The 25,007-nt window shown below is 43.7% G+C and overlaps 1 protein-coding gene across 3 annotated transcripts in view; it reads left to right on the top strand.

The window, feature by feature from the left end:
- The window catches only part of MFAP3L (microfibril associated protein 3 like), a 288,930-nt gene that overhangs the window by 83,188 nt on the left and 180,735 nt on the right, over window positions 1-25,007 (top strand). The gene's annotated exons all lie outside the window — the stretch shown is intronic.

The raw sequence follows: 25,007 nt of genomic DNA, 5'->3' as shown, positions 1-25,007 counted from the left end.
GATGCCCAATATCTTCATTTGAAAGAAGAAAGCCAAATTATTTCTGTGCTCTAAAGAGGCTTCTGGAACAGAGCCAGACAGCGTCTCCTCTGTAATGTCTTCAGGATCTAAAGGATCTTTTTGGGGAGTTGATGGAGCGCTCTATTTTAGAGGAGAAATAGGCTGATTGGGAGACCTTTTTTCCCACATGAAAGAATCTAATGGTGCTCCTATACTTAAATTTACTGGCTTCATCATAGGACTTTCTCAAACTTCTCTCCAGCTGTTTACAGTCGTTTTTCAAGGAAAATAGGCGGACATTAAAAAAAAGGGGATTTTTTACTTTGCTGGACATTTCTTTGCCACTTTGCAGGTAAGACCATGTCTATTGAGTTGGCATTCCAGTCATTAAAACTGCTAGTGGACGAGGTAACCTTGTCAGATAGGTGAGGTTTCATTACCTCCAAGAGAGCTGACCAGTCCTGAAACTTCAACTCAGGCCAGCATTGTTCCAGCCGTCTAGCACTGGCTAGCAGTGGTAGAGTGCTCAGAGTCCTAATCCCAACAAAAACGAGGTCAGAAAAAGATGAGGAAGGCAAAACGTTTAAGGTGACCCTTCATAGAGGGCCATTTTTCAACACCATGCATTAACAAGAAACGGAACGTTCTTAAATTCCAGTTTCATTTCGTTTCAATTTCATTTCGGTCATGGTGTACTAAAATATACATAGTTCTTATTCACTGTGGCAAATGGCTCCAAACGGGAATTTAACATGTACATAATGAATGTTCAGATTATACAGGAGCCCGCATTGCAGTTCTTAACCAGGTATGCACATTTTAAAAACACTTTTTCTTCTCAGACATTCGCTTGGTTTACACCAGCTCTTTACGCGAGTGTGGTGTTACTTCCTAACTACACATTTGCATTCGGTTTCTTCGCGTTTGGCAGTGTCCTTACTCAGCGACGTAATGCATGCCCCTGCAACCCTTGTTCCTCGGGTCCCCAAACACTTCAGAGGGCCCCGATCACCCCTAGACCAGTACATTTCTGTGAGATATGGGAAAGTCAGGAGTCTGCGGCTGGCGACTGGGTGCGAGGGCATTATTGTGTGTTACGCCACTGACTTTTGCAGCATAACCATCCCAGTGAAAAGTCTGCGTGAGGTTTTGTTGCTGCCAAACTAATCCTCGCGGTGCCTCCAGGGGAAAGTTCAGGTCAGTGTACCTAAGATCAGTGTAGCTGCTGAATAACAAGAGCTGACGACAGGCTTGGGTGCACCCAAACATGCCCACTCAGCATAATGTTCCTGTTTCTAAAAATGATAACCGTGTATGTTGGCTGTATACGTATTTCAAACAATAAATAGCTTCGCTGAAAACACTGCTCTAATACGCGAGAGAATAGGCGCGTCATAATTTTTTTTTTCTTAGAAGGAAATCAGAGCTTTTCTCCGTGTCTTAGAAACTAACTACTTTTCTAAATCTTACAAAGTAGAACATATATTTCCGTGTTATCTTAAAAAAAAAAATTAAAAAAAAATGGAATGTTCATAATCTTGTTTTTCCACGTCTGCGGTAGAAAAACTGTTGAGTGTAAGAGGGCCTATCAGGGAAGCACTTACCTGGGATCCTCCATAACAATACCTAGCAGAACCCCTGGTGGAGGCAGAGACAGCATGCTGGCAGTAGGAGACAAAAATGGGAGAGCATAAGAACTGGTGAGGGGACATGTAAGGGGTGCATGGAGCAGAAGAGGGTGGATCCGAGAAGGACGAGAGTGCATGTTAGACTTGGCCCTCCTTGCAGGGTCACCCCCAAACCTTCTCCCCTCTTATTTTGCTGAATTAGTTTTTGTTGGCCTTAGTTCTCTGTGCACTTTACCACTGTTAACCAGTGCTTGTGCTAACTCCCTAAACCATGGTAAAATTGACACACCTGATTGGCATATTTAATTTACTTATAAGTCCCTAGTATAGTGGTATACCATGAACCCAGGGCCGGTAAATAAATGCTACTAGTGTGCCAGTAAATTAAATGCTAGTAGTGGGCTTGCAGCACCTATTGTGCCACCTCTTTAAGTAGCCCCATAAAACATCTTGGGCCTGCCATTGCAGCTTGTGTGCAGTTTTATTTTTATTTATTTAAGGGGTTTTATATAGCGCTGGCAAGACCCGAGGATAATTGTCAAAGGCAGCGTGTTAGATAATGTTTATTACAAAATAAAATCTCGTTGAAAAATCAAAGCATTTCCTGTAGAGGAATAAACATAATAAAAAGCTCAGGGGACAGATTCTAGATGAGATATGAGTTGTGTGCCAAGCGTTAGCAAAGGCAGTGTTAGATAACATTGGTTACAAAGTAAACTCTTGTTAAAAAATCAAATCATTTCCTATAGAGAAACAAACAAACATAATGTACACCTCTGAAGAGATTCCAGATGAGATTCGAGTTGTGTGCTAAGGTTTTGAGCCAGAACGGTGAAGGTGCCAATTTAGGAGAAGATCTTTCAATTGTCTTTTGAAGCTCATGAAGGAGGGATTTGTCCTGATACATACTGGGAGGGAGTTCCAGATCTTGAGGGCATTGCCTGAGAAAGAGCATGCTAGGGCTTTTCTTTTTTGGGTGGGGGAAGGAGGGTGGTGAAAGGCAGTGTTTGTGCTCCTTAGATTTCTCGTCTGGTCTGCCTTCGTGAGTTTCAACGCAAAGTAGGCTGGTTTCCCAGTGTGAAAGACTTTGTGAATGAGGCAAGCAGTTTTGAAGCCACATCGGGCTTCCATTGGTAGCCATTTTAGATTTTTTAAGGAAGGTGAGATGTGATTGTGTCTTCTGACTCCAGTGACCATCCTTGCTGCAGCATTTAGTTTGGCTCTTAGTGGGGTTAGGTGTGACTTTGCAATGCCAGTGAGGGTGGTGTTCCCGTAGTTCAGTTTTGAAAGCACCATAGCTTGCGTGGTGATTTTTAGATCATTCTTGGGGAGGAAGGACTTGATTTTGTGAAGAAGTTTTAGGTTGTAGAATGCACTCTAAGATGTACTTTGTGTTGGCTCATGCTCAGCTTTGGGACCAGGGTGATTCCCATATATTTGATGTAGTAAGCTAAAGACAATGTGCAGTTAAAAGCGTCAGTGGTTTTTATCCACTCGTGGACCTGAGTGGTTTGTCCATTGTTGGAGAGGAGAAGGATTTCTGTCTTATCTTAGTTAAGTTTCAGGTGGTTGTGTGATAGCCAGTTTTAGATTTTTTTGAGAGTGGAATATAGCTGTCGTAATTCCTTAAGTGAGGATATTTCTAAGTAGATCTGTGTGTCATCTGCATAAAGGTGTTAAGGTATGCTTGCTTGTTTAAGTATGGTGGTGAGGGGTTCCATGTAGATATTGAAGAGTGTAGGTGAGGGCACTTAGCCTTAGTGTATAACCCTCGTTATGGAGGAAGTATCAATGGTTGGGTTGTTTTATTTTTATTTATTGGCAGCAGTTATGTAGATATGAGGTAAATCCATTGAAAAACCAAGCCGTCTGTTGCAATCCGTTTGTGGAGTGAATTGTGAAAGCAGCTTGTGGTCGACCGTGTCAAAGGCTGCTGATTAAGTATAGGAGGATGAGCAGCCAGCATCTTTCAGTATCCAGAGATTTTTGTAAGTCATCTGTTTTATTCAGTTTAGCTCTTTGCGTGCTGCATCCCTTCCTAAAACCTAATGGGAGTGAGTCAAGAAGATTGTTGGAGTCAATGTGTTGGATGAGTTAGAAGAGAACACATTTTTCAAGAATTTTTGCCAGGAAGGTAAGGTTGGAGATGGGCCTGAAGTTGTTGATGTCATCCTCCGGGTCAGCACCTGTCTTTTTTAGTGTGGGGGGGGGGGGACTTGACCTAGTTCGAGACAATCAGGCATAACGCCTTTGCTCAGGGAGCGGTTTATTATCTTAGTCTAGTGAGTGGGTTACGGCATGGTTGAGACTTTTCGTCAGGGAGGCCAGAAGAGGGTCCGCAAGGTGGGAGGAGGGCTTGGATTTAGCAATCATCATTGAGATGTCCTCCTCTGTGAACAAGTTGAACATCATCCAGCTCCAAGGAGTTGTGGGGGATCCTGGGATTTGATTGCACCCTGAGGGATGAGAGATAGTGTGTGCTGCTTGGGAGTTTGAGGAGAGTGAAGGGAAGTTTCCCTCCGTTATGGAAGAGATTTTAGTGGATGACAGAGTGGTCAGGGAGAGCTCAATCTTCATGATTTTCTCATTAGAAGAATTTTGCAAATTTGTCACAACGACTTTGGAGACATGAGGATTCTTTTTTGCTAGTTTAGAGGATTGTTGCTTAATGACTTTGAAAAGTTCTGTGGGGTGTTTTTTTGCTTTGTTGCAGGCTCTTTGGATAAATGTGGCTTTTGCCTTCATCATGTGATTTTTGCATTTCCTGCGTTTCACTCTGAGCTGTAGAAGATGGGTTATGGACGTTTTTTTCCCCAGGGTCCGCTGGCCTTCTTTCAGAGTTGTTCTTTTTTTAACCAGGATCTCAGGGGAGTATTTCTAATTTTTTTTGAGTTTTATAGGAGCTATTTAGTCAAGTATGACTGTCCTCATCGAGGTATAGTGAGTGTAAGTTCATCCTTTGAGAGGTAATGTGTTGGGACTAGGGGAACAGTATTGAGATTGTTTCTTCCATATCAGCCAGGGAAATTTCACTTGGAAAATGATCTAATGATCTTGTAACATGATTGAATTTGGGGCTATTTCAGCTTGGTTGATTTGGAATAGAATGATGTGATCCGACAGGTCCTCTGGAAGGCTGTTATCAATACTTAGTGCGTCATTGTGAGCTATGATGGCGTCAAGGGTAGCACTTCTGTTAGGAGTTTGGCCATTGCAGTGCTTGATAATTCCTTTGCTGAGTAAAAGTTCATTTAAGAACTGGATTAGTGAGTCTTTCTCATCATTCCAATGTAGATTGAGGTTATCTAATATTAAGATGTTATTGTTGGTTAGTAAGCAATGACTAATTAGTTAAGGTAGGTTTTCGCCAAAGGAGAGTGTTGCCTGGTGGGTGGAAAAGGAAGTGACATTTAATTGTTTTATTGTTCTTCAACATTATGGGTGTGCTGACATATTCAAAAGTGAGGTAGGTAAATGTGTCTGTTTCTGCTATGGGAATGATATTCTTGTGGAAGATGGCTGTGCCACCACCGTGGTTGTTCTCCCTGTGTTTCTTGATGGTAAAGGACCTGGGAGGGACTAGTAGGTCAAGTATCTGAGCTGAGGAGTTATGTAGTCATGTTTTTGTGAAGAATGGGATGTCAATGTCATGGTTCAGGATGGCTTCAGCAAGTTCTGTTGCTTGTTTGGTTGTTGATCTGCGGTTAATGAGCATGCAGTTGATATTTCTGCTGCTGTTCAGCTTCTGAGCTGGGTGTGCCAGTGGGGTATTGATGTGGTTTGTTGGTGATCTAGAAATTCTTGGAGGGTTGAGGTCCCTCCTGATCCCAGTGATCACTTGATCTTGAAGGTGGGGTGGTCCCAAGTTGGCGTCAGGTCATAGGTTTTGGCTAGGTCTGTCACTTCACTCAAACATGTTAGGGCTTGATCTTTTTGGCCTGTGAGCTTTAAACTATCAATTTGAGGAGGGCGGAGGTATGCACAGCCACACTTGGATTTCAAAGCAGCTGCCTTAGCCCTTACACAAATAAATTCACTGTAGAGTTTTATGCCCCCAAACATCCTGGGACCAGGGCAGGGAGGCAGGAAATTCAAGACGCTTAGGTGGGGGAAAACTCCAGAAGTTTCTTCCACTTCAGGTCTGGCACCAGGTAGAACCTTAGGGCCCTCTGGCCCACTCTTCAGTGCACTTCTGGACCTGCTGAGGACTCCCAGGGAACTGCCATACTGCTTGTGGCCTGCTATGTACTTCAGTGAACGCCCCCTTTGTGTTCATAGGACTGCCCTGGTGCCTGAAGTCTCCTTATGCCCGCAGAGGACTGCCCTGCTGCTTGAGGCCTGCTTTTCTGCTTGAACCCAGGACTTCCAGAGTGACTGCAAGAGCTAGTTGGCTGGCCTCCTGATTGGAGCTTCTCCAACCATCTTGAACCCACATTTTGACCTGGCCAGAGTGAGTCCTGACCATCCAGTTGGTGCCCCCCAGCCTTGGGCCTTTGTAAATGGTGCTGTAGGTGCCCAAAAAGCCCAAACCCAAAACATGTGACTTTAAACATTTTCAGCCAAAAAGTGCCCTGAGAACTGAGAGAAGACCGGGACCTACCTGTTCACCAGTTTGTCCAAGTGCATCACCAGACAGCCTGACTTTGCTGCATCTCTCTACAGTGTTCTCTGCACAGCAAATCCTGTTCAGTGGATCCTTGCAGAAGGGGTACCTGACCTTATGGAGCCCTGTGAATGTCGTTTTGGTGTCAAAGAACAAGTTACTCGCCTTCGGTAACACCTTTTCCGGTAGGTGGTGTTGATCAGCTCTTCGTCCTTAGTCCTCCGCGCTTGAAATTATGTTGGGCTTCCTATATAGGTGCCACCCAGGCGTGTCAACATCAGCTTCTTTTCATGACTTTACATGCCAGACGCACAGAGCCATGTAGAACACTGACCACTGGTATGTCAAAACTAGGGCCCTGAAAGGGAAGTCCCTGCCCCAGAAATCCGATCGGAGAGTGGGAAGGATGGGTAAATTGGTAAGGAATCTGCAGCTCAAGATATCTCTACCAGATTATGCATTACTGAAGGTTAGTAACTTGTTCATTTAATCGAAACTTCTAGCTGCAGATTCCTTACCTGTGAAAAGATACCCAGGCAATACTATCCCCGGAGGTGGGTCCATGAACCAATTTCAAGCGAAAGTCCTGCAGGTCCGAAAGGGCAAAGTGCCCATCCCTACAGACCCAACTGTCCTGGCAGTAGTGTTTGGTAAATGAGTGCAGAGATGCCCAAGTTGCTTCCTGGTAGATTTCCAGGACTGAAACTGCGTTTGCTAACACAGTTGTTGCACCATTAGCTCTGGTAGAATGTGCTTGCATGCCCTCCAGAGGTTGCTTTTTGGTCAGTATGTAGCAGATCTTAATGCAGAGCATGACCCAATGACAGATTGTTCGCTTCTGCACTGCCTGCCCTTTCTTCACACCCACATAGCCCACAAAGAGTTGGTCGTCCACCCAGAACTCTTTTGTTCGATCAAGGTAGAATGTTGATGCTCTTTTTTGGACCCTAAGGGTGGAGTCTTTAGAAGGATGTGGGGTTCCTAAAAAGTAAGCAAGGTGATTAATTGGCCTACATGAAAAGGTGTGACCACTTTTGGCAGAAAAAGGGCCATAGTGCGAAGCACTACTTTGTCAGGATAGAGACATGCTTACTCACTCTGTGGGCAGATGTAATTGTCACAAGGAAGGCTGTTTTCAATGTGAAAAGTCGGAGGGGACAGTTGTGAAGAGGCTCAAAAGGAGCACACATCAAACAGATCTGAACCAAATTAAGATCCCATTGGGGCATAATAAATGGGGAAGGAGGAAAGATGTGAGTAGAACCTTTTGAGGAACCTATGTACAATAGGAAACTTAAAGAGGGTTGATCTGGCAACCTTAAAAAGCAGAAATGGCAGATAAATAACTTTTCAGAGTGCCCAAAGCAGAGTGCTGAAGGGCAAGGGAAAGAATTAACAGTATAACCTCATAAAGAGGGACAGAAAGGGGATCAACAGACTTGCCTGTGCACCATGGGATTCATTACTTCCAATCACAGGCGTATACCGTTTTGGTGGAGGGACGCTTGACTGCCAAAATTGCATTAGAGTTTGTGAGGAAGGTCAAAAGCTGTCAACTGCTGCTGCTCAATCTCCATGCAATAAGGTGGAGAGTGGACAAGTTCGCATGAAGAACCCTTCCCTGCTGTTATAACAGAAGATCTTCCCAAAGGAGCAGTCTGATCAGAAAATCGATGGACATGCTTAGCAGCTCGGAATAACAAACTCTTTGTGCTCAGTCCTGAGCCACAAGGATTTCTCGGGCCCGGTTGGTCCTGATATTCTTGAGAACTCTGGGCAGGAGTGGTGTGGTTGAAAGGCATACAGGAGGTTTGAATTCCACTTGAGACCAAAAGCATCTCGGAGCAAGAGCAGCCTTAAACTCCAGCATGCAAAACTGCTGATATTACTCATTCTTGGTGGAGGCAAACAGATCTAACCAAGGCTGTCCCCACTTCTGAAAGTCCTTGCACCGTCCCCTGGGTGGAGACGCCATTTGTGATCCACTAGGCATTTTCAGCTAAGTTCAGCTGCTCTGGCATTCAGGGAGCCTGCCAGATATTGAGCCACCATGAATATGCCCTGATCTTCCAGCCATGTCCAGAAGCTTAGAGCCTCTGAAATCTGGACTATGTCAGAGACATTGCCCTGATGCTGCACCTACTGGAACTTCAGGTCCCACTGTAGAGCCCCTATATGCCATCTGGCATGTGTCACCAGCAAAATGCAAGATACCATGAGTCCTAACAACTTCAGAGTCCGTCTCACCGAAATCCAGGATAGAGGCTGAAACATCTGTGTTATAGCCTGAATGTCCTAGACTCTCCAGTCGGCAGGATAAGCTTAAAACTAGACTGTCAAGAACAGCTCTGATGAAAGGGAGAATGTGAGAGTGAGTCAGGTGTGACCTTGGCACTTTTATAGTGAACCCCAGTGAATGCAGAAGGTTCGCCATAGTCTGGAGGTGGGAGACGACAGCCTGAGGCGAATCTGCTTCAACAGCCAGTCATCCAATATAGGGGAAGACTGAACCCCCTGATCTCCGCAGATGAGCTGCAACTACTCCCATCACCTTGGTGGAAATCCGAGGGGCGCAGATAAAACCCCAGAAGCACGGTGAACTGAACGTGCTTGTTGCCTACCATGTACCGCAAGTATAGTCTGTGAGCACGCAAGACAGGGACATGGAAATAATCATTCTGCAAGTCTAATTCTACTATCCAGTCTCCTGGGTCTGGGCAGGCAAGACCAGAGCCAACATGAGAACTTCTCCTTCTTAAGGAAGAGATTGTGGGCTCGTAGGTCTAGGACAGGACGAAGACGCTTGTCCTCTTTGGGAACTAGAAAGTAGTGGGAATAACAACCACAACCTACTTCTGGTACTGGAACCCTCTCTATGGCTCTCTTGTCCAAGAGAGATGCAACCTTGTTGCGGAGAAGGGACAGATGATCCTCCATCATCTGGTCATGATATGGCGGCATAGGTGGGATAGTCTCAAAACGGAGGATCTGCAAAACCCACTTCAATGAGGTAATGGACATCCACTGGGGCAGGTGATGGTGAATCCTTCTGCCAACTGGGTGCTCATGGTGGTAGAGAAGCAGACTCCAAGTGCTGGAGGTTGCTGCAGAGGGGGCGGGCAGTGGACTGACCAGACCTCTGGCCCTTGGGTTCGGTGGGTCCTGCACCCTCATAGGCTGGGCAGCATGCACTGCACAGTGGCTGGATGGAGATTGGAACGGTTGGATGCCATAGGCTGGGCAACATGCACTGCACAGTGACTGGGTGGAGATTGGAACGGTTGGAAGCCCCTTCTGTAGCCATTAAAGGAGCAAAAGGCAGATTGAGGTGGTTAAGTGGGCTGCCACAAGGACATGGTCGTAACCGTATAACCCTTGAAACACTCAAGCGCTGAATCTGCCTTGTCAGTGCCATCGAAGAGCATGCCCATAGGGGAATCTTGGACATCCCCTGAAAGGCTAGATGTCATCAGCCAGGAGTGGTGCCTCAGGGCCACTGTCATTGAAACTGCTGTGCTTTATGAGACGGTTGTATCCAGTCAACACTGGATCATAAACTTTGCTGCATGTCTCCCATCAGTACAGCCTGTGCCTCCTCCGGGACCTTAGGCAATACCTGTGCAACTGTATCCCACAGAGGATGGGAATAACAGCCCAAGAGGCAAGCAGTGTTCATGGACCACAATGCCAGGCTGACAGAAGAAAACATTTTCTTGCCAAATTAATCCAGCCTCTTGGATTCCCTATCTGGGGGAGCTGTAGAGAATGCACCACTGGGAAGTAGAGAGTTGGACCACCAAGCTCTTAGTGGTGGGGTGTTGCGTGAGGAAACATGGGTCATCAGGTGTGGGGCGATGGCGGCTGGCAATCGTCCTATTGACAGGAGCACCTGTGCTGGGTTTGGACCAGGTACCCAAAAAGACCTCCATGAGGGCATCATTAAACAGGAGTAAGGGTTTGGCTGTGGAAGCTCAGGTTGCAGCACCTCTGTCAAGAGATTAGTCTTGACTGCCAGTGAGGGCAGCTCTGAAGGTCGAGAATGTCGGCCGCCCTCCTCACCGCCATTGTATAAGAGGCTTCCTCCTCCATAGCCACGATAGCATACCAGTAACTGGAGATGTATCCAGTCCACTGGCTTCATCCAGGTCCTCATGCCAGTCCATTTCCTCCTCATAAGACTGGTATTCTCAAGGGTCCAGGGTCCCCTTCCAAGTCCTCCCCAATGCCTAGTCCAGTAGAATAGGGCTCAGGATCCGATCTAGGAAGCAAAGCTCATGTCGTAGTTGGCATTGGGCGATGCCCATCTGGCTCCCTGTCAGAGTGGGGAATGACTTTGGGGATGGCACTGCTGATGCTCCTGGTGCAGGGGAGGGTTGAAGTAGTATAACCTGCAACAGTCCAGGTTCAGGACTAGATCCCTGTGAGCTCATCCGTGCTGAGGCTGAACCCACCGGCGCCTAACCCAGTGGTCTCCCGCCGACCCAATGAGGTCCGAAGGCACAATGAAAAGGTCAGACTGCCTAAAAATGAGTTGCATAGCCTCATAAAATTGTTTTAATTGGGCAGGGGTCTCTCCGACTCACGGAAACTCAGGGAGGCATGGAATCTGCCCTGGCACAGTTTCCTACAAACGAGGCCTAGACTAACAACACTCCCTCGTTGCATCAGCCGACGAATGAGATGTCGAAGACTACTTCGACTTTTTACTCTTCTTCTTGTGCCTCGACTTACCTGATTGTTCTGAGGACTTGGAGTGGGAGGACGATGACCTGGGACTCCGCAACTGGTCTCGGGACCTTCCTTTCGACCGGGACCTTGACAATCATGGAGTCATGTGCCGGGTCACCATCAGCTGTAGAGACGAGTTCCTCAAAGCCTTTGGATGCATGGCCCAGTACTCTGCTTGATTTCAGGCCATGATCGCGCTCCAGACACCAAGCAGACGAGGTGCGAATCAGTCACCACCATAGCCCAATGACAGGACATGCAGGGCTTAAAACTCCTCTTACGTGACATTTCGACACACCAGGAGGAAGAAGCCTCAAAAACGTTTGACAAAGTTTTTTAAAAAAGCGAGTCAAAAAATTACTGTGGGGTAGCTCTGTCTCGTATCACGCTGTCTGGTGCGTAAAGAAAAGAACTGACGTTGGCCCTCTTGGGTGGTACCTATATAGGAACTGCAACACAATTTCCGGCAAGGACTATGAAGGACTCTGAGTCGGTCAGCGCCACCTACCAGTGAGCTGGAGTACTGCTCAAGAACAATCTTCCAGATTTGGTCAAGGATAAGGAATCTGCAGCTAGAAATCTCTATTGTATTAAATTGGTGTGGGATTTTTCTTGTGTTATGTTTTAACTTTATTACTGTTTGAGTGCTGCATAATACTTTACACGTTGCATCTAAATTAAGCCTTACTGATTTTGTGTCAAGCTACCAAAAGGTTAAGTACAGGTTAATTTGGTGACTTTCTCACATTCACCCTGAGAAGGATTGTGGCCTTTGCTTGAGAAAGGCTCACAGCCCCCTTCAACCAACATCCCAGTTTCTCATAGTACACTATCACTGAAGACAGCCAGAAGAAGTGCGAAAGGGAAGAAAGGTGCTACATAGAATCTGCAAGATGGAGGAGACCAAGTTAAAAGACACAGAAAGGGCGAAACAAACACGGGAGTCAGAGACTAACATCCAGGAAAGAAGGAGTGAGGATTCCACTGATGTGTACCACTGATGTTTCCTGAAAGGGCAAGAGAACACCATGATCCCATTTGTTGTCTCGGTCGAACCTCGCAAGGCCAGTCTCAGGAAATGGAGTTGGAGGTGGTGGCGCCGGAGACTTGGAATAAATAATTTTTGGTTTACAATAGCAATCTTACCAACTGATCAGAAAACATAAAGTCCCCACTCTGCACTGGGCCCAAGGTTGAGCTTAGTTGTAGAAGGGAGTAAGCAGGAGCTGCAAATCAAAACATTTTATTTGGCATCATCAACAATTTGTTTATTAGGGAGTCAATGATGAGATTTTGGTGTGAGTTTCAAAACTTTATTAAAATCTTCTAGTTAATATTTCTTTATTGCTAAGTTCTCAAAATATTAATCAAAGCATCAGTACAATACAGGACAAGGCATAAAGCATGTTCCATGAAAGTAATTCCCTATTCTAAGGTTAGGAAATGGGAGGAACTAGCTAGTACTGGTCCCCATCGTCTGCTTTACTACAAGACAAAATCACTCGGGGTTAAATTTCTAAATCACAAATGCAGTTGTTCCTTTCCCATGCGTTCAAAATGTCAAAACACTATTCATGAAGAAACATTCTACGTAATTAAACATTTTTGATACATTATTATTTTTTTATGCGCTTAAGTATGTGTGAAGGCTAGAGGACGTCAGTTTTTTTTATTAGCCAATTCTCTTCTCATTATATTTGTATCATGAAAAGTTGATATTTTAAAATTCCCGACGTAGGTCAAGCTAAAAGAAAAAAAGGACGCTCATGCAATTTCAGCTCAACGCTTGTTAATGCTGTAGCCTTTTTCTGTCATTTGTTTTTAAGTGCATTTTCCCGATTCAGGCCTACATGTTATTTCTACATGTTAATTGCTTTTAATTAAAGGATTCTGCAACCGATTTGTTTCTTTCACTGCTTTTCTTCTTTTGTAACAATATTTTAATAGCCGTATATTCACCTAGTGAAGTCAGGAATCACAATTGCAATTAATACAGGTACTAATATTGCTTTGAGGATTTCTCCTCCCCCAGTTGCTACCCAATTGCCTTTTGCAGAATCTCCTTTTGTGAAGCGTTTCACTATCCTAGTGGCTTCTAATGGTTTGACATCTGAAATGTTTTGTGCATATTTTTTTATCTTCTTACACTCATCAGAAATGTGCGTGCAGCAGTGTTCTGACTGTAAAATCTAACAGACGCCACCTCTTTCTGCGAACACACTGTATGAAGCATATCCATTCTGCAAAACCATTGAGCGAACGACCACTAATTCTGTGTTGGTACTAGTGAAGATCCAGATGTACTGGTTGCAAGCCTATACACTACTGTTGAAAGGTTTCGAATAGTCTCATCTTTCAGGATCACCACCATAGCTGGAATAAAAGCACCAAGGATTTCTCCCACTAATTGTGTTCCCTCTTTTAAGTTTCTAGTGTTTGTATGCATGTGTCATTGTTGAAGCTTTTAAGCTATTTACATGATACATATTTGGGCATAATAGGCATAAATAGCAAATACCCTCCCAGTCAGCAGGTAATTTGAAATGTGTGTCCTGCCCACAAATAAAATATACTCCAGGTATTGAAATTGCTGGCTCTTCGCCCTTTAAAATCTGCCAAGTTCTGCCTGATAGTTCAAAAGCATGTTCACATTTACTATTCCCTGCATGTAGTTTCCTTATTTGAAATCTTTCTAAAAACACATACTGTCTCTTTGCATCTTTTACTCAGTCTTCGCTTTTTATCAGTTACTTTCTTCCTAATATCATCTTCTTCCTTTTTCCAGGCATCCTTTAAAACATCATCATTCAGATTCTTACTATGTGCAATGTGTGCTTTCCCCTCTTCTAACAGAATTTTTTTTTTTTTTTAATGGTACCATTAAACATGTCATGTTATTCTGGTAAGCTTTTACAGAGTTAATAGGTAAGCACGGACTTAAATACTGCCAAGAAGTGTCCATTTCTTTCACCTGTAGGTTCATGGTTTTCTACAAAGATAATTTTGAAAGAACCATTTCATAGTATGAGTGATAATATTTAAAGTGCTGTTGTCTATAAACCAAGCAAAGCAATATGCTACAGGAAATTGCAGAAGATGAAGGAATGTGATGGTATGTCCCCTCATCCTCAGCTGAGGAAGGCAAGTGCTCACACACATAATATCCCTTAGCACTCGTAACATATATTCCTGAACTAATCTAGAATTAACATTTGTTGAATAATCTTCATTCATGTAATCTACAAATGAGGCTTTCAGCTCATCTATGTCAGGAACAGATGTAGTATTAGTGTATGAAAATACAGATTTCTCTTTCTCTGGTGTAAAGTGTATCCCTAATAATAATGCTGCAGCTATTAATACTATCAGTAAAAATATAATACCTAACATAGTCATGTTTTAACCAGAAATAGATGTATGTTTGTCTGAAATCACATTTTAAAAAATGAGTGTAGTAGCAAAGGTTAGTTTCTCCAATTTTAATGCAGAAAACAATCTTTGTCTTTGCAGTTCAGTTAGATTGTTGCAGCTTTAATTACAGCAATCTTCGTATAGTCTTCCTTAACCCTACTCCGTGTTATTCTAAAAATGTTATCCCTACTCTTCTTCTGCTGCCTTGTGCCTAGGTACTCTTCCTAATTCTTCTCATCAATGTATCCATTTTTATTTCAGTCCTTTGCTCAGTTCATTCAATTAGTTTTCCACAACTGGAGTTTGTTTTACACAGTTTCAAGGGGGCTCGGGCAATTCTCTGCTCCAGTCATCCAAATCTGATATTGGAGCATTTAGCATTTGGCTCACTTAGTAAGTCTATTCAGGTGCTGAATGTCTTCTGCTAGGTGCCTTTTTATCTTTTGGATTTCCTTGGCACTTGTACTTCACCTTCTGTGTCACTGATACCACTTGATTCTGGTTCTTCATTGATTGTGGGTGGTGACACGCTTGATCTCAATTTCTTTTGATTATAAACTTTTGGCCATTCAGGATTGAAAGTCCTTTCTAGTCTTGATGTAGTGCTTGTTCCTTCACCTGAATCGTCTCCTTGCTCTTGAAGTATCTCAACTGTCACTTCAGGTGGACTGTTTACTCCTTCTTCTCCAAGAGCTCTAATGCCACTTTGTGAGATATCCGGGAATTGGATTTCTTCACCCGTCTGTGGTTCTTCACCCCTTGATTTTTGCTGTTGTGCCACTTGTGATATTTGTTTAATACAGTCAGCAGTGCTCCTGGTTTTGGTTCATGGAGCACTGTTTCTTCATATGGATCTCTTATTCTCTGGGTATGCGAAGCATGCATGCACTTTAGTACTCCGCCACGTTTAACAGCAGTGTTTGTGACTAAAACCGCCTAGTAGGGGCCTTTCTACCTTGGCTTTACGCATGGGCCATCCACAGATAGCACACAGGGCCTGCATTCAATTTTGGTGGACGAGTTAATCATCACAATGGTGAAGGATAGCCCATCCACCAAAATCTAAATCCTATTATATCCTATGGGATTTAGAATTCGGCAGAATGCCATCCATCACTGTTGTGACGGAGTAACCTGTCTGCCAAAATCATAATCTGGTCTTATTAAAGGCTTATCCTTTATGTTGGAGCTTGGCTTGGTGAATACTTCAGTGACATCTAGACAGTCATGGTCCAAATCATCTCTTACATCAGTTTTGGCTGAGGCATTAAAGTACTGGGGTTCAAAATTTGGCATCTCTCCAACACCACGTACTCAGTAACAAAGATCTACTGCTCATATTTGGTCAAGCTAGTGTTGGTCATGTATTAAGTCTTGGTTCTGGTAAGCAAAACCTTAATCTAGTGAGGGACCATAACAGTTAAAGAATATCGCATCACTATGCTTTCACTTTTCTCCAGGCTAACATTCACAGCTGCTACTGATGTAAGACAACCAGGAAGTCCTGCATCAACGGGATCAAAGGGAATTGAAAAATATTCTGTAGGTCTTCTGGCTTTTCCTTGCAATTGAGTATGCTCTGAGAGAGTACAGCCCTCCCTCTCACTGCAAACAAATTAAATCTCTTGATATATATTTCGAGTGCTGGCTGAGACAGAGGCTTTGTCTTAGCTCTAGGAAAACGTCCATGCATTTGTTGTCCCGTAAAAGTGGATCAAGCACATCTCTATGCATCAACTTTAACAAAGGCTTTGCCACCAGGGAAAAGTAGGGTATCCACTGTATACAGTAACCAACCATTCCCCAAAACATTCTGACCTCTCTACTTTGTAGGAAGTACCAGCTTCAGGATTGTTTTCACCCTTTCTCGTGACACTTCTCTCATTCCCTTTTCAGTGGTATGTCCCAAGTACTGGACTTTTTTGGCAGTATTGCAACATGCTAGGGGACATTTAATTTCCATTTTCAGCCAAATGAATCAGAAGTGCAATGGTATATTTTTCTACAGTCTTTTGTCTCTGACACTACAAGTAAGTTGTCAATATATTGAACAAGGACTGAGTGACCAGGTATCTGTAATGTGTCCAGATGTGTCTTTAGTAGCTGATTAATGATTGATTGGATCTTCAGTATACCCTTGTGGTTCTCAACACCACACCAAAACTCTCCCTCAAAACACAAATGAGAACAGGTACTGGCTTTTCTCATGGAAGAGATTGGAAAAGAAAGCTTGACCATGCATCATTCTGCTGTGCACAGAATTTACTATAATATGGTAGCTGGATTTGGTACCACAGGACAGCATGGATTACAATGTCACTTTTCGTGAATCTTCAACAATCCTAAACTTACTATTAGGTTTCTGTAATGCCATAATCGGTGAGTTGCACAGACTCCCGATTATTTCTTTTAGGATGCCTTTTTGTATCATATCTTCAATTATTGGTGTTATGCCTGCTATTATTTCTGGTATCAATGAATAAGGTAGTGTCCTCGTGAAAACCACATTGGGTTTGACTGTGATGCAGACTGGTTCTACACCTTTAAATACTCAAATCTTTTCCTGTAAGATCCCAAACTTCTGAATTCACAGTTTTTCTCAAATCAGAGGGCAGCTCTTCTACAGATCTTAATAGGTAAAGCCTTGCCGTATACTGCTATTAGTTTGAACTCCACATCTCCATCATGAGTTTGAAATTCAACCCTGTTAGACCTGATAGCCTTAGGGTGGTCACCCCTATCTTTTTGCCTGCCTCCTTCCACTTTTCAGACACTGTTTTTGCTGGTTTTAGGACTCTGCACACTTTACCTCTGCTATCCAGTGGTAAATTGTATATGCTCTCTCCGTTAAAACATGATGACATGGTTCATACCCAATTGGCTTATTTAATTTACTTATAAGTCCCCAGTAAAGTGCACTACATGTGCCCAGGGCCTGTAGATTAAATACTACTAGTGGGCCTGAAGCACTGATTGTGCCACCCACAAACGTAGCCCCTTAACCATGCCTCAGGCCTGCCATTGCAAGGCCTGTGTGTGCAGTTTCACTGCCACTTTGACTTGCCATTTAAAAGTACTTGCCAATAATTAAACTCCCCTTTTTCTACATATAAGTCACCTCTAAGGTAGGCCCTAGGCAACCCATAGGGCAGGGTGCTGTGTCGGTAAAAGGCAGGACACATACCTGTGTAGTTTATATGTCCTGGTAGTGTCGAACCCCTGAATTCGTTTTACACTGCTGTGAGGCCTGCTCCTTTCATAGGCGAACATTAGGACTACCCTCATAGGCTGTTTAAATAGGAGATTCTGATCTGAAAGGAGTAACAAGGTCATATTTGGTATGGCCAGAATGTTAATACAAAATCCTGCTGACTGGTGAAGTATTTTAGAAATGCCACTTTTAGAAAGTGAGCATTTCTCTACACTTAAATCCTCCTGTGCCTTACAATCCACAACTGGCTAGGTTAGTTGACAGCTCCCTTGTGCATTTCACTCAGGCAACCCTAAACATAGGATGCTCAGTCACACCTGCACACATCTGCATACTGAATGCCTCTTCCTGGGCTGGGAGGGTAGAGGGCCTGACACCTACATTTGAAAGGACAGTGGCCTGCCATCAGTGTTTACTGCCAATCCCCCTACTGGGGCCCTGGCAGCCACTCTTTGAAGTCTCCCCCACTTCAAAGGCACATTTGGGTAAACAGGCCCTCTGACCCTACCAACTCAGACACTTCTGGACAAGATACCACAGGTGAAGAAACTTTGAACCACACCCTGCAACCTGCCAAGAGGAATTGCCTGGCTGCCCAAAGGACTCATCTGACTGCTTTTCTGCAAAGGACTGCTGCCCTGCTGTTGCCTTGCTGCCTTCCTGCCCTCTGGCTCTGCTGAGATGTGCTCTCCAAGGGCCTGGATAGAGCTTGCCTCCTGTTCCTTGAAGTCTCAGGACCAAAAAGACTTCATCTTGCTAAGAACTCCTTGTGAGGTGAAAATTCAATGCACAGCCTGCCAGAAACTACGCAGAGCCTGCATCGCGGTTAGGAAATCACTGCACGCTGAACCGGAATGACGCAGCCCAGCTTCCTGAGAGGAGATCGGCGCAGCACCAATGTTGTGAACGGAACTTCCCCGCACGGCCCACTGGATAGATGCAGAGGCAGAACGATGCAGCCTGACTTCCTGCAACAGGAATTTCCCTTCATCGCCCACCGGATTGACGCAGCTCCTGTGACTTCATTCTGCATGCCCAGGATTTCTCTGCATCATCTCCGGGGCGTCTGAATACCCCGCAACCTGAAGAGGATCCAAGACATGCGCCAGAAATCAACGCAAAGCCTTCCCTGCGTGGAAAATTGACGCATTGTCGGTGTGCGCCGAGAGAAACCGACGCACACCTCCCTGTTTTCCATGCATCTTCTCCCCTGCGGTCCCTCGCGGAGAATTTGAACGGAAACCCAGGACTTTGTGCTTGCAAGAGACACTTATTGCTTTTTAAACACTAAATACTCTTTTATAATTTTCTAAAGTGATATCTCAACATGTACTTATCAAATCTTGATTGTTTTGGACCTTCATTTACCCAGATAAATATTCTATATTTTCTAAACACCTGTGTGGTGTATTTTTGGGGTGTTATACTGTGTTATTGCATGATTTATTGCACAAATACTTTACACATTGCCTGACTGCTCAGTGCCAAGCTACCAGAGGGTGGGCACCGGATAATTTGGATTGTGTGTGACTTATCCTGACTAGAGTGAGGCTCCTTGCTTGGACAGGTGGTAACCTGACTGCCAACCAAAGACCCCATTTCTAAAAAAACAAAACATTATGAGTACAATAAATTGTGCAATTCAGCTTGCACAACCTGTAAGGTCCTAGTAGATTTGCAGGACTTGAATCGCACATGAATTGGTGAGTCTCTTCAAATGGACCTTTTTTTGCAGGCAATTCCTTTGAAACATGATTTGTAATCTGCTTGTTTGCAACACCTACAACTTGGATCTGCTTTCCTGAGAGGGGTAAGTCTAGGAATTCCTTTGTTCTAACAGTGGAACGGGTAGCACCTGTGTCGATAAGGAATGATACTTGGTGGCCAATCTCCTAACCTTCTAAAAATGGTCCACTCTGGTCTACCTCTGAGACTGTACCAAGCACGCAATCTGCCCCCTCTCAGGCACCGTCATTGAGACAAATCTGAATTAAAACTCTCACTTTCAGTCATAGGGAACGGCTGATACGCAGTTTGATTCTGTGCCTCATATGTATTTTTGTTTACTCAGGGAAATGATTCACATTCATTTTAGTGTTACCCATTTGCTTTTGAACCATAAGTGCTTGTAGGACTGGCATCATTGGGACCTGCATCTGAATTGGCACTTGCACTTGTTAAACAGGAACATTGGGTATCTACACTTTGATATCCTCCTTGCATTTGATTATTAACATTCTTTCTATCTTGATTAAGCCTACATTTGCACTTACAATGCCTGATCGTATTGCAGAAGTGACAGCGAGTCGTTTTCTTCAAAGTTGCAATATCTACACCAGTATTCTGATCAGTTGGATCAGCCTCCACCCTGAGCTCCAGCCATACCTCCTTGAGCAGCTTGAAGACGAACACCTGCATCTCGTTCTGCAAACCAGCATTCTGCATTGCACCAGCATTTCCTGCTAAAGACTGATTCTGAAAACCTTTCTGTGCCAGTTTCGTCTGGGCTAACATGACCTTCTCCTCATCTTCTGCTTCATCTCCTGCTCATCACTACAATACTTTTCTTACTACAGAACTTTAATCAATGATTTTGTCTGCCTACAAAGCACATTCTGCTGTATGATCTCTGGTCTCAAACCAACCACAAACTGTGAAATAAAGAACCCTAAATCAGTAGGTTCAAGATGTTTGTCCTTTATGCTGTTGGAATCCCTTGAGCAATATCTCATAATATTCATGGACTGACTCCACTTCCTGCTAAATTTGATTTGATCTCACATAATCCAAATCTTTCGGAGGTACTCTATCTTTCAGAAAAGTAAGAAACTCAATGTACTTAGCCATCACAGTAGGTGATAGTGCATTAGTGCGATAATCTCTCGCTGGCTCTGCGTCTGGCCTATAAACATAAAATTTGTGTTGAGCCCATAAATCATTCGAAACAACATCAATAATGTATTCAAAATCCTAAACTTTTCAACCTGTGTCTATCACTGCACGAGGTGTACTCTCAGCTTACAGAAATTGTTAGTTAATGATGCAAGGTCTCCCCTATTACAAGGCACATGAACATATCCTTTTCCTAGTATTTCTTGTGATGGATAAGCTGAAGCCTCCTCAAAATCTGGAGGACCCGGAGGTGGCTTTCTCTCAACCTCAACTGCTGCTGCTTCTGCCGAAGTACTTTTCTTGTCATGTTTTCTTGCCCATTTGTTTTCTAATTTGTCAAACTCACTCCATCTGTGAACTCATTTCACTGATTCAGCAGTGTGCAACCGCATTACTGAGAACGCACGGTTTCAGTTGATTCATCATCAAAATGTACACTGAAACTGTTCTCCAACAGGATGCTATTTGAAATATCGACTTCATATTTATTTGCCCACTCGGTTAATTTGTCATATATTGTTGCTGCTCTCCTAGTGATTTCTTTGCACAAATAAATCATGTCTTTTCCCTGATATTTATTCACATGATCAAGACATCCTCTAATTATTTCCTCTAATTCTTTTTTTGATTTCAGGACCTTTTATTGGCCTCTCTGTTTTTGTACCCAAACTAGTACTCGGGCTTTCTGTATCCTCCTATTTCACACCTTTCCTAGCAGCTTCCTCAAATCATGGGGGACAAATTCCATCTTTAAACAAATTCTTTTCACAGTTTTGACCAGTCTCCTTCCTTCCCCTAATGACGGAATTGTCTGTGATGGTGTCCAATCAACAAGCTGTGTATTTTGTGAAGTCAGGATGAATCCTGTTTCTGGTGCGCCTCCAGCAGCTCCTTGAGTTATTACACGTGGGACGTAATTAGTTTGGGCATTTGGTACATTTGAGGTGCATACCTCTACTGGCTGGGCTGTAATCACTCTAGTAACAGATGCTGGCATTGTTATAACAGAAGCAGTAACACCTGCAGGCATTACCATGTGAACAGACACTACTTGAGCTGGTACATTATTTGGGATCACTGGCTGTGCAACAGGCTGTTGCATAACAGACTAGGCTACAATGGGTTGTGTTACCACAGGCTGTTATTACAGGTTGAGCTACAGCAGGCTGAGCTATCAGAAATGGTCTCGTAATCTGAAATGTTTGGATCAACAGGGGATGTGCCCACTGTCACATCATAGGTGTCTTTCCATCAGAATTTATCAAAGGAGCCACATAAGGTGGTGGGCGTGCAGCCAATAATTTGTCCATAAAATCACTATCAGAGTCTGATTTCCTTTTATCTTTTGCTTCTTTTTCCCCTTTGGCGTTAGTATTTTTAGGTTTCTTATTTCTCTCATTTGTAATTGCAGGATATAACCTAGTTCCTTCCACTATACCCTTTCTCTATTTCTGTCGTCCCTCATCCCCTTGCTTTGCTTGTCCCTGGTATCTCTCTCTCTCTCTCTCTCTATTTCAGACTATTTTTCCCAAGCACTTATTGCTTCAAATTATGTTGGTCTAGAAGAGATTGCTTCATTTCACCAAGTGCCTGTCTTAATCTGTCAATTATTAATTCAGATGTACCCCATCTTGGAAAGCTCAATGGACCCTCTTTCTCAGTAATCTTGCCCTATAGCGACACCATGCACACTAAGTACACCTGCTTATTATATGATAATTGAAGAAGGGTTACAATCAGGAGGTCCCCCTTCACCTTCCCTTACTACAATAGTTACATCACCTCTCATTAAACCTTCTTAATAGCTTTGAAAATGTTCATGATTTCAAATTGTATCAAAAGGCAAACAATGAAAAGTAAAAATTCAATGTTTTGATTCTGTTCCATATACATTAGATTTTCAAGAAGCCCTTCTCCCAATTTCCGCGCAGCTCCTCACACCAATGCACCAATCACTATGTGACTTTTCTCACAGTTAAACCAAGCACTATGTGACTTTTCACACCAAACGACTAATTTCAGCATGGCAGTGTGACGCAACAACCTACTTCTTGCAGCAAGTTCACTCTCCTCAACAACCTCTTTGTACACTTACAATTCTACAATGCTGTGCTACATAAAATACCAGTCATTGTCTGGTCCTCTAAAGAAAACAAAAACAACAGTTTAACAATCATAATATTGAGGTTTTTACACCCTCAGACTTTTTCTCATTCTGAAGATTTTGACACACACAAATATAATCTCGACCAGCGGAAAATCACCTTAATCAATGCAGTGTCATCTTTGTGCATCAGGCTCCAATAAGTACGACCAGAATGAATGCAATCACAACAAACTGTTATCTCCTATCACAATTTTGCAGTTGACAGTGCTTCACAACCTGCACTACAAATCTTTAGCAGACAAGAAAACTATAAATCAATTATTTGTTTATCTGTCCTGGGATCTTGGGCTACTTCTTCGACAAAAGCTCATGGTCATCAACAACTCATTCAGCACTTATTAATACTTGAATTAATCGCAAACCACAAGATCCAAAGAAATTGTGATGCATAGCCCTAATAATATTCACACCTCCAAGTCTGCAACCCCCATAGAAAACCGCACTCCGTCATTCTTCAAGCTCAGGCTTTGGGCAATTGGACATTGGCATCTATCTCGGGGCAATACATTACTACTGTTCCTGTTTCTCATTACATAAACCATCCTCTTGATATCAACTTTGGTGGAGCAGGGATTTTAAATAAATATCTGGGGTGTGATTTTAAAACTTAACAACTCATCAAGACAGAAATCCCCGCAGTCCATGCCCACAGACCTTGGACACAAATTAGATTAACCAGGAGCTGTAAATCAAATTTAAATGGACACCACAGTTTCACTTGCAACCTTGAGAGTTAATGATGAGAGTCAGTGTGAGTTTCAAAGCTTCAAGATTCTTAATATTTATTAGAATCTAAATTTAATTTCATCAAGCCAAGAATGAATAAAACAATCATAAACTATCAATATTGAAATAATAATGTTTAAGTGTGTTCCATAAAGGAATAGTTCCTATTCTAAGATTGGAGGGGACAAGAGAAAAGTGTCATTTACAACTCATAAAGAGCTCCAAATCAAGAGGTGAGAACATGAACCTTTAGCATAAAATCTCAGTCATGGCAGACTTTCCCATAAAGAGAAGTTCAAGAAACTATGTGGAATCTCAGCAGCATATATTCAGGCAGGGAAAATGTATGGGTCTCTCAGCGTAAATCTGAGAAACATCTTGGCAACAGGGCTCTGCAGAAAAAGTCTTGAAAGAAGTTCTAAGGGGATCTCTAGGAACAGAAACATATATAAGCTTTCATATCAAACATTTGCAACCAGTATCTCCATCTTCAACTAGGTCATCCAATCAGTCAGTCAATCAAACAGCATTTGTAAAGCGCAGCACTGTCACCCTAGGGGCATCTGGCGGCTGAGGGTGCTGAGTCTCCATTGAATTGCACGGTTTTGAGTTTCTTTCTGAAGGTTGCTGTGCTGAGGTGGAGTGGAAGGTTGTTTCAGGTCTTGCGGCGATGTAGGAGAAGTTGCAGAATCCACTGTGGCTGCAACAAATGTGGGGGTGTGCGAGGGCAAGAGATAAGGAGCGGAGGTGTCTTGAGGGGGGGATGATAGTTCAGTCGATGTAGGATGGTCCTTGATTGTGTAGAGCTTTGTAGGCAAGTGTGAGGATCTTAAACTGGCACTCTTCTGAATGGGGAGCCAATAGAGGTGGGGGGTGGTGTGGGTCAATTTGAGAAGGTCCAGGATGAGTCTGGCTGCTGCATTCTGTATGGTCTGGAGTCTTTTTAGGAGCTGGGAAGAAATGCTTGCGTAGAGAGTATTGCTGTAGTTAAGGCAGCTGGTAATTGGCCTGGGTGATAGTTTTTCTGGTGTTGCCTGGGATCCATCTGAAGATCTGTGGAGAATGCGCAGGGTATGGAAGCAGGAGGAGGCAACTGCGTTGACTTCTTGTTTCATGTTCAGTCTGTTGTCGAGGGTGATGCCTAGGTTGTGTGCATGGTCTATGGGAATGGGTGTTGGTCCAAATTCTGCTGGCCACCAGCTGTGGTCCCAAGCGGAGGTGTTCTTCCCGAAAATCAATGCTTCTGCCTTGTCGGAGTTGAGTTTGAGTTGACAGGATTAGTTGTGTCGTCAGCATAGTATATTATGTTGTCCATGGGTTCTGATGATGTCTGTGAGACATTGAACATGGTGGAGCTGAGGGAAGCTCCTTGGGGTACACCCCATATGATGTCCTTGGGTTTGGAGGTGTAGGGAGGCAGCCAGATGCTCGGAGTGTGACCTGGAAGAAAAGATGCGTTCCATTTGAGGGTGTTTTGCTGTAGGCCGATGTTAAAGAGTCATTTGATGAGGGTGTGGCAGTAGACGATGTCGAACGCAGAGGAGAGGTCGAGGAGGATCAGGGCCACAGTGTCTCCATGGTCAAGGAGAGATCTGATGTCTGTGACAGCGATCAGCATGGTCTCAGCGCTGTGGTTGGCTC

Source organism: Pleurodeles waltl, chromosome 1_2 (assembly GCF_031143425.1).
Source record: "Pleurodeles waltl isolate 20211129_DDA chromosome 1_2, aPleWal1.hap1.20221129, whole genome shotgun sequence".
NCBI classification, from domain to species: Eukaryota; Metazoa; Chordata; class Amphibia; order Caudata; family Salamandridae; genus Pleurodeles; species Pleurodeles waltl.
The sequence above is the reverse complement of the archived record's forward strand: the minus strand, read 5'-3'. Positions and strand labels throughout refer to the sequence as shown.